We start from the raw sequence: 7645 nt of genomic DNA, 5'->3' as shown, positions 1-7645 counted from the left end.
AAGGTCTTCTAATTCTCAACAGCCAGATAGATATATTTTTGCTTCTTTCTAGTTTATTTTACTATCTTACTACATAAGATAATACTCTGATAGTTGTTTGATAAATTGCTCTAAGCTGGTTAAATCAATTTAGTCAGCAAATAATATAATCTAATTCTATATATAATAATCTACCATTTCAAAACTAAAAAATATATTTTTCTGTGAGACATCCTCAAGATGTAGAAAAACACATTTCATCATTTCATTTTGTGTTTAATCAATTCCTCAGTAGAACTGTTTAATTGCTCACATATCTTTTCCCACTGGGATTTGCATATCAGACTGTGAGTTCCTAGGATCCGAAGTGAGATCTGAAAGCTAACCTCAAAAGACTTGAGGCAAAAATATAAAAGGTCTTGCATTATCCTGAGGAACCACTACCTTCTTAAGGGAGGCACACATTTCTTCTATGAAAACGAAAGGACTGCCTGAATGGATTATGGAAAATGTTGCAATGGGTCAATTTTTTAAAATATTTAACTGTCAACACTGATTTTTCAGTGAAAAATTAACTAATGTTAACAACAGGGTCATAAGAAGGTAAATGAAAGAGATCTGGTAAGTGCTCTTCACATAATCCTGGGATATCAGAGTTGAACAGGATTTTAAGTGCTCATCTTATAATCATTTTTTACATGCAAGAAACTGATGTTTTGAGAATACATATGCCTAGCATAACACAGGTTTTAATTCTCAAGGCATTTCCAAGAAAAACACCACCACCAACATAAAAGCACATTTAATAGAGATATTCTTAAGACAATCTTCAGTATTATTGGACTCTGATTAGAAATCTAACTATAAACACAGTGCTCATTGCCTATTAATTTTTTTAAAGTTAACCAGACTGAGATATAAATTAAGACTCACCCAATTTGTATACCATATTATTTAGTCTATTCTATGGTTATGTGTTGATACGAACAGCTATCAATACACAGGTAACAGGACTGGGGTAGGGTTAAGGGAGTGGCTTTGAGGGAACAGAAAAAATGGTTTACAAAGGTAGAAACTAAGGCTCACTATAGAGAACTGACTACAGGAAGAGGTAATTTTGCTGAATTTTTTTAGAGTTCATTTTCGTTCTCACCTGCCAGTTGCATAGAAGAACAGATTATTTGGCTCCTCTTTGGACTCTTCTTAATTTTTTATCTTGTATTCCTTTCCTCCTCTATTGTTCCACTGACTTTCATATTTCATTTTTCAATCCTGGAAGTCTTTTATGGTCTTAAAGCATATAACATCCTTGAAAGATTATTACAAGTAAATATTCTCTATATAAATGGATTTCTTCAGTACCTCTACTTCTGTGATTAGAAATAAAGGATTTGGTAGAAAATAACTTCAGCAAAGGAGTGGTTGTTCTCCATGGCTCAGACCCCAAGCTTATTTAAACATTGTCCCTAAAGAGGAGCCTCTTTCTTTCATGCCTACCTTTTGATAGTTGTTTTTCATAATTTCCAAAAGAGTGAATGACACAAAAAAGAGGCATTTTCATCCACCTTTGCCTTTCTAGCCACTGGTATAATTTTTTTTCATTTGCCTTCATAGCAGTGGCCATTGTTCCACTTTTAGGTCGATCGACAATCTTGCTCTATATTCATAGACAGGAACAGATGGGCTGTCACTCAATGACAGTTGATATTTTCTAAGGAGGATGCCATATATATTTCAGGAAAGGAGTGTTTCAAAGAGTTGACTAGTAGATCTGAGATGCTTCTTTCTCCAATTAACACTTTTTTTAAGGCAAAGTGTTTGGAGTGAGATGGAGTATAGGAGATAAAAATGGGAATATATGTGAAAACTGAGTATATTTAAATGCTGAGCTTGTAGGGAACAGGGAATAATTTCAGGGTTTAAGAAGAAGGCAACACAATTCAAAATCTATTTTATACAGGTAACTCTTACAGTGGTTTATGGATACATTTTGGATCATGTTTGGAAGTAGGATGAGAATTGACTGGAGAGAATGAGGCCAATTAAGAGGTTCAAGTTGAGGAAAATGAGGGGTGACATTAAATAATGGAATATCAGTGATGACAAGGAGACATTCGATATTTGCCACATTTCACAGATTGAATCAATGGTTCTGTTTAGTTTTGAGCTAAAGGAGGTTTCTTATTTGGACGAGCAATGGAGGTGGTGGAGATGTATACCAAGACAGGGATCATAGGATAGGCATAAGTTGTAGGAAGTGATAGTAATTAAATTTTGTTTTAAGCATGCTGAAATGTACACATGCCTATTTGATAGCTCACTTTGAGTTGGACAGGTGCTTTTGGAATGGGTACGTGGAAATTATCACTGTATACTTGGTATTGTAAGAAAAGGCACAGAATAATGTAGGGAGAGTGTGCATAGTGAGGAGAGAAGTAGGTTGAGAATGAAGCCCTAGGAAAGTGCCACCATGTATGAAGGAGGCTGAGTAGGGGCATATTGAGATTAGTACTGAAATCAAGAGAGGTATATAGAAGCTAAAAGAGAAGGGGTTTTAAAAAGAAGGGAGAGGTCAAAGCTCTCACATGGAGTAGAGAAATAAAGTTCATTACCTACCGAAAATCTTTGGATTTGACAGTTAGGGTGTAGTTTGGGATTGAAGCAAAAAGGGTTTTAAGCTGTTGGGATAAAAATCCTATCTCAGTGGGCTGAAGTGAGAAAGTGGAAACTAGTGTAGATGTCTGTAAGAAAATATTGGAATAAAATAAAAGAAAATAAATGGAAATAGATACAGAGTAATATTTTTAAAGATGAGATTGACTTCAATAGTATGTGCTGCAAGTTTATGAAGGAAACATTAGTAGTAATAGTATAAATATATTAATTTGTGCAGGTAGTCAGAATTGGGTGCACAATTGAAGGGATTAACCTCATAGAGGAGAAGCATGGAAAGGAAGGGAGAGAGGAGGTCATTGATGAACCCAAATGCTTATATGATGACTTGATGAGAAAGGTGAGCACATATTTATTTACTATCCGATATTTTTGTCTACAAGACAGAAATCATTTTCTGGCAGTGAGAAGGTCATAGGATGAGACCTAAGAATTATGAAGGTTTACAATAGTGATTAAAGGAGGAAAATAGTTGTGTGTGATATGCAATAGTAAAGAACAATTTATTCAATCATATATACACATATATATGTCTAACTTTTATACAAATATAAGATGAAACCATGTCAGTGATTTTACTTCATTCATTCATTCATTCAACTGTTCCAACTATTATAGAAGATAATGCAAAGAATTATAGATCAGGAATTCACAAATAAATATACAAATAGATAGAAAACTGGCTTTTTCCACAGGAGGGAGGGAAATCGATTGTCTTTACACTGGACAAAATGTGCATATCTGTAGGCAAGTACCACTAGTGCTGCTATTGGTTGTCCAACAGATTTCTAAACTAGAGCAAGGATGATGAAACTGAAGGTAGAGAACTGGGTAGGTGAGGTTTTTCCAACATCTTTTACAATTTTTCACTGCAGAGGGCATGGAAACATTCCTGGATATCATCCTCTCAGTGCCTGGATTGAATTTAACACATTTATGGGCATGAGGATTTCTCTAGTTGTATTCTATAGATTGCATTCCAGAAAAATAAAACAGATGTCTGGATTGATTCAGAATTGCTATGCTGCCAGTTTTAGAACCACAAAGGAACAAGATGGTGAGATGGTTGAATCTATAGAAGGACATTCATTTAACACTTACAATTTGATGGGAAAGGTACTATCACTCTCATAGATGATGGACTGAAACTCTGTGGTTCATTGGCTTGACCAAGATCTCACCACTTCTGAGCGACAGAGCTGGGATTCAGTGACTTTTATAACTAACGCAGAACCTTTCTTCTTTCTATTTGATCAGTGGATTTCAAATAACTCTTAGGAATTCTTTTGTTCCTCAGAGGTGAAGCCACATCTCAAGGTGAGAAACATAGAACTTCTGCTCCTCTACCTATACGGGGCTTCACCTGAAACAGCAATGCTGTCTGTTGTGAAAATAAAAACAACACAAACGGGGACAGAGGCTATTTCTTCAGTTTGTTATATAACCATGTGGTTAACCACTATTACTTGACATTGGTGGAAGATGAGGAAGTTGAAGAAAGTGGGGTTCAACAACTGATTTGATGGTGGTGCTCCTAAATATGGAAAACAATAGCTTTAAGTAATAGAAGCGATACATTGTCAATTTAATAAAAATTTGAAAATCTGGGGCTCCTGGGTGACTCAGTCAGTTGAGCATCTGCCTTTGGTTCAGGTCATGATCCCCAGGGTCCTAGGACTGAGCCCTGCATTGAGTTCCCTGCCCAATGGGGAGCCTGCTTTTCCCTCTCCCTTTGCCTCTTCCTGCTGCTCATTTTCTCTCTCACAATCTCTCTCTTTCTCTCAAATAAATAAAATCTTTTAAAAAATTGAAAATCTGAAAATTTGAAATGCATAATACTACAACAGCTGTTGATGTGCCTAGGTGTTACCAGGATGTCCTAGTGGATTTAGAATTCCTCTTGTATTTATTTTCACTGTTTTATTTCTTATATTTTAGTGAATGCTGAGGTTGTTATTAATATTGCCATCATTACTGTGCCACAACTTCAGAAGTCCAGGGGCACTTCAGATAATGAAGTTCGAGAACCATACTGTGAAGACAGAGTTCTTTCTCTTGGGATTTAGTGACCATCCAGAACTTTGGAGGATTCTTTTGGCTGTGTTTCTTTTTATCTACTCTGTTACCCTCATGGGGAACCTTGGGATGATGTTATTAATCACAACATGTTCCCACTTGCACACCCCGATGTACTTTTTCCTCTGTATATTGTCATTCATAAATGTATGCTACTCTTCTGTCATTGCCCCCAAATTACTTGTGGACTTGGTTTCCGATAAAAAGACCATTTCTTACAAGGGCTGTGCTGCAGTTATATTTTTTCTGCTCTTTGGTTGACACGGAATCTTTCCTCTTGGCTGCCATGGTTTATGACCAAAACATAGCAATCTGCAACCCACTGCTTTGTAAGGTTATTATGTCCAAAAGGGTTTGCTGCCAGCTTGCCATTGGAGCATTTTGGGGAGGTACCATGAGCTCAATTATTCACACTACTAATACCTTCCATCTGTCTTTCTGCTCCAAGGAGATTAACCATTTCTTCTGTGATATCTCCCCGCTTTTCTCTTTGTCCTGCACTGATACTTACATGCATGACATTATTCTGGTAGTCTTCGCTTGGTGGAAGCTATCTGTCTTCTAACAGTCCTTCTCTCTCTAATGTCTGCATCATAGCAGCTATTCTTAAAACAAGTTCTGCTGAAGGAAGAAGAAAAGGGTTTTCCACTTGTGCCTCCCATCTGACCGTAGTCACAATCTACCATAGTACCCTCATTTTTATTTATTTGCGCCCCAGCACTGGTCATTCACTGGATACTGACAAAGTGACCTCTGTGTTCCACACATTGAGTATACCTATGTTGAATCCCCTAATTTACAGTCTAAGGAACAAAGATGTCAAAAATGCCTTTAGGAAAATGATCAGTCAAAAATTGTTTTCTTAAGGAAGAATGAAACCGAGCCTGACAACTTTTCAACAGTGTCTGTTCTTTGTCCTTTGGTTCTAATTATTGAGAAAGTCAGTTTAATATGGATGTTCCCCAAATCCGTGGGTAATGATGTCTCAACTACAGATTAGGGCCCAAGCCTAACATAAGAACCAGGTCCTGTCACATTACTTATATTATGTCTATCTCTTTATTATTTTAAAGTTGACATTTTTAATATATATTTCAGGAGTAGATTTACCCTTTGCATAATGTTCTATATTCCATATTCTTACCCCTTTTCTCTCCCATCCTAAATTTTACTGCAATTATTTTCAATATTGGGTAAGCCATTAAAATATCACAAACCTCTTTTTGTGGAAGAAAATAAATGCAATTTACTGAGACCATTTCTCAATTAATTTTATTTCCATGTAAATATGTGTGCATTGTAGCTTACTTGCTTAATTATACTCTCTCCAAAAAAAACTTCCTCAAATTTTAACTCCTATATGATTTTTTTGATACCCCCTTCAATTATACATGGTAAGTCACATCCTAAGCCTCACTAGAGTCTTAAGTGTGCTTCTTTTAAAACTCTTAGAATTTTCTATCTAATCTTGTAGTTGTTTGTATCTGTGTTTTATCCCTCTACCTGACTGATCATTAATTATTGTCCCTTATTTGATGCCTTGTTTCTTTATCACATATTTTCTCCAGTGTAGATCCTGAGTAAATTTTTATGAAATAAACATGAGCATTTTGCTATTGATTGTTTTTAATTTAGATTACATACCTATAACCTTTTCTCTTGCAGTTTTTTTTTGTTTCCTTCTCTAGAAGGGTACTGTATACATATGTGACTATTGCAAAATATTGTCAAGTATGGTGACTTATTAAAAAACAATTTGCAAATATCACCAAAATTAAAGTCTGGCTCATAAACTCTTTCCCCAAGAATAGGTTCAGTCTGAAATCTCTTGACTGGTAAGCAAACAGCTGAACTTTCTGGGAGAAGCTACCCTCTGACAGCAAGAGCTGGAATCAGAAGCCAACAAATGGTGGGATCACAGTTAGGTGGGCTACTGGAACATGACCCATAGACAAAGTGTGGCAAAAAGCCTAAGGAAAGCATTAAACCAAAGGTGAGGCTGAATAGTGGGAGAAGGTAAATTAGACAAAAAAGCCATCTGACAGTGAAAATGCAGGCTGGGTTATAAACCAAAATCATAGTTCTATTCACTGCAGTGGAAACTATCTTTAAAAATAGGTTTTTGTCCATACAGCTCAGTGGTGAGTTAGGGCTCTGGTCAATGTGGGCTGTCAATAGGGAAGAGTGGAATGGCAGCTTGATGCCAATGAGAAACAAGTGTTTCATCCTAAATACTGAGCAGAAAATGTCTACTACAGTGTATGGGTTCATCACAACAGATGGATATTTGTTCCTTTGTTGTTAAGTGTATGTTGGTTCAGAAACCCCACAGAGGGTAGGGAGAGATGGAAGAAAGAGGCAGACCACTCCAGATTGGTAGGTGGCAGGTGTAATGAACTTGGGCAGCCACACAATGAGCAGATCTCCACTTCTGCCCTCCAGAATCTTAAAAGTTTATACAGAGGCCTTAACTGGGTTCAGTCATGTATACCATCCAGGTGGTCTCAACACCACATTGATCTCTCAAGGCTATGTGTTTGGAACAGTTCAAACTGTGGGATTGGTGGGCAGAATGTACATTCCAAGGACAGGGGAGGGGTGAGGATCCTCTGATTCCTTGGGTCCAGCTCACAGGTCAACCAGTGATCACATCCTCTCCATGACCTCCTCCAACAACATCTTATTTCAGCTGTGGCCCTTGGGATAAGGTCACACAGGATAACATAAAATGAGGTACTCTGGGATTAATTATCTAAACTCATTTCTTGGCAATGTGAGGTCTGAGACTAAGATCAGAACTACTGTTTCAGACATCTGGCTTGGACTTGGGAATGGTGTGGCCAGCATGGGTAGCTGTGAAGAAATTTTTGCTCAGCTCCAACCAGGAGTAAAGGAAGCATCAGGAAAAACAAGTCCC

General features: G+C 37.1%; 1 pseudogene; it reads left to right on the top strand.

Moving 5' to 3' along the window:
- Positions 1-4662: 4662 nt before the first annotated feature.
- LOC145716048 (olfactory receptor 5I1-like) lies at positions 4663-5594 on the top strand (annotated as a pseudogene).
- Positions 5595-7645: the final 2051 nt, after the last annotated feature.

Source organism: Leptonychotes weddellii, chromosome 11, assembly GCF_054177405.1.
Source record: "Leptonychotes weddellii isolate Sample4059 chromosome 11, ASM5417740v2, whole genome shotgun sequence".
NCBI classification, from domain to species: Eukaryota; Metazoa; Chordata; class Mammalia; order Carnivora; family Phocidae; genus Leptonychotes; species Leptonychotes weddellii.
The sequence above is the reverse complement of the archived record's forward strand: the minus strand, read 5'-3'. Positions and strand labels throughout refer to the sequence as shown.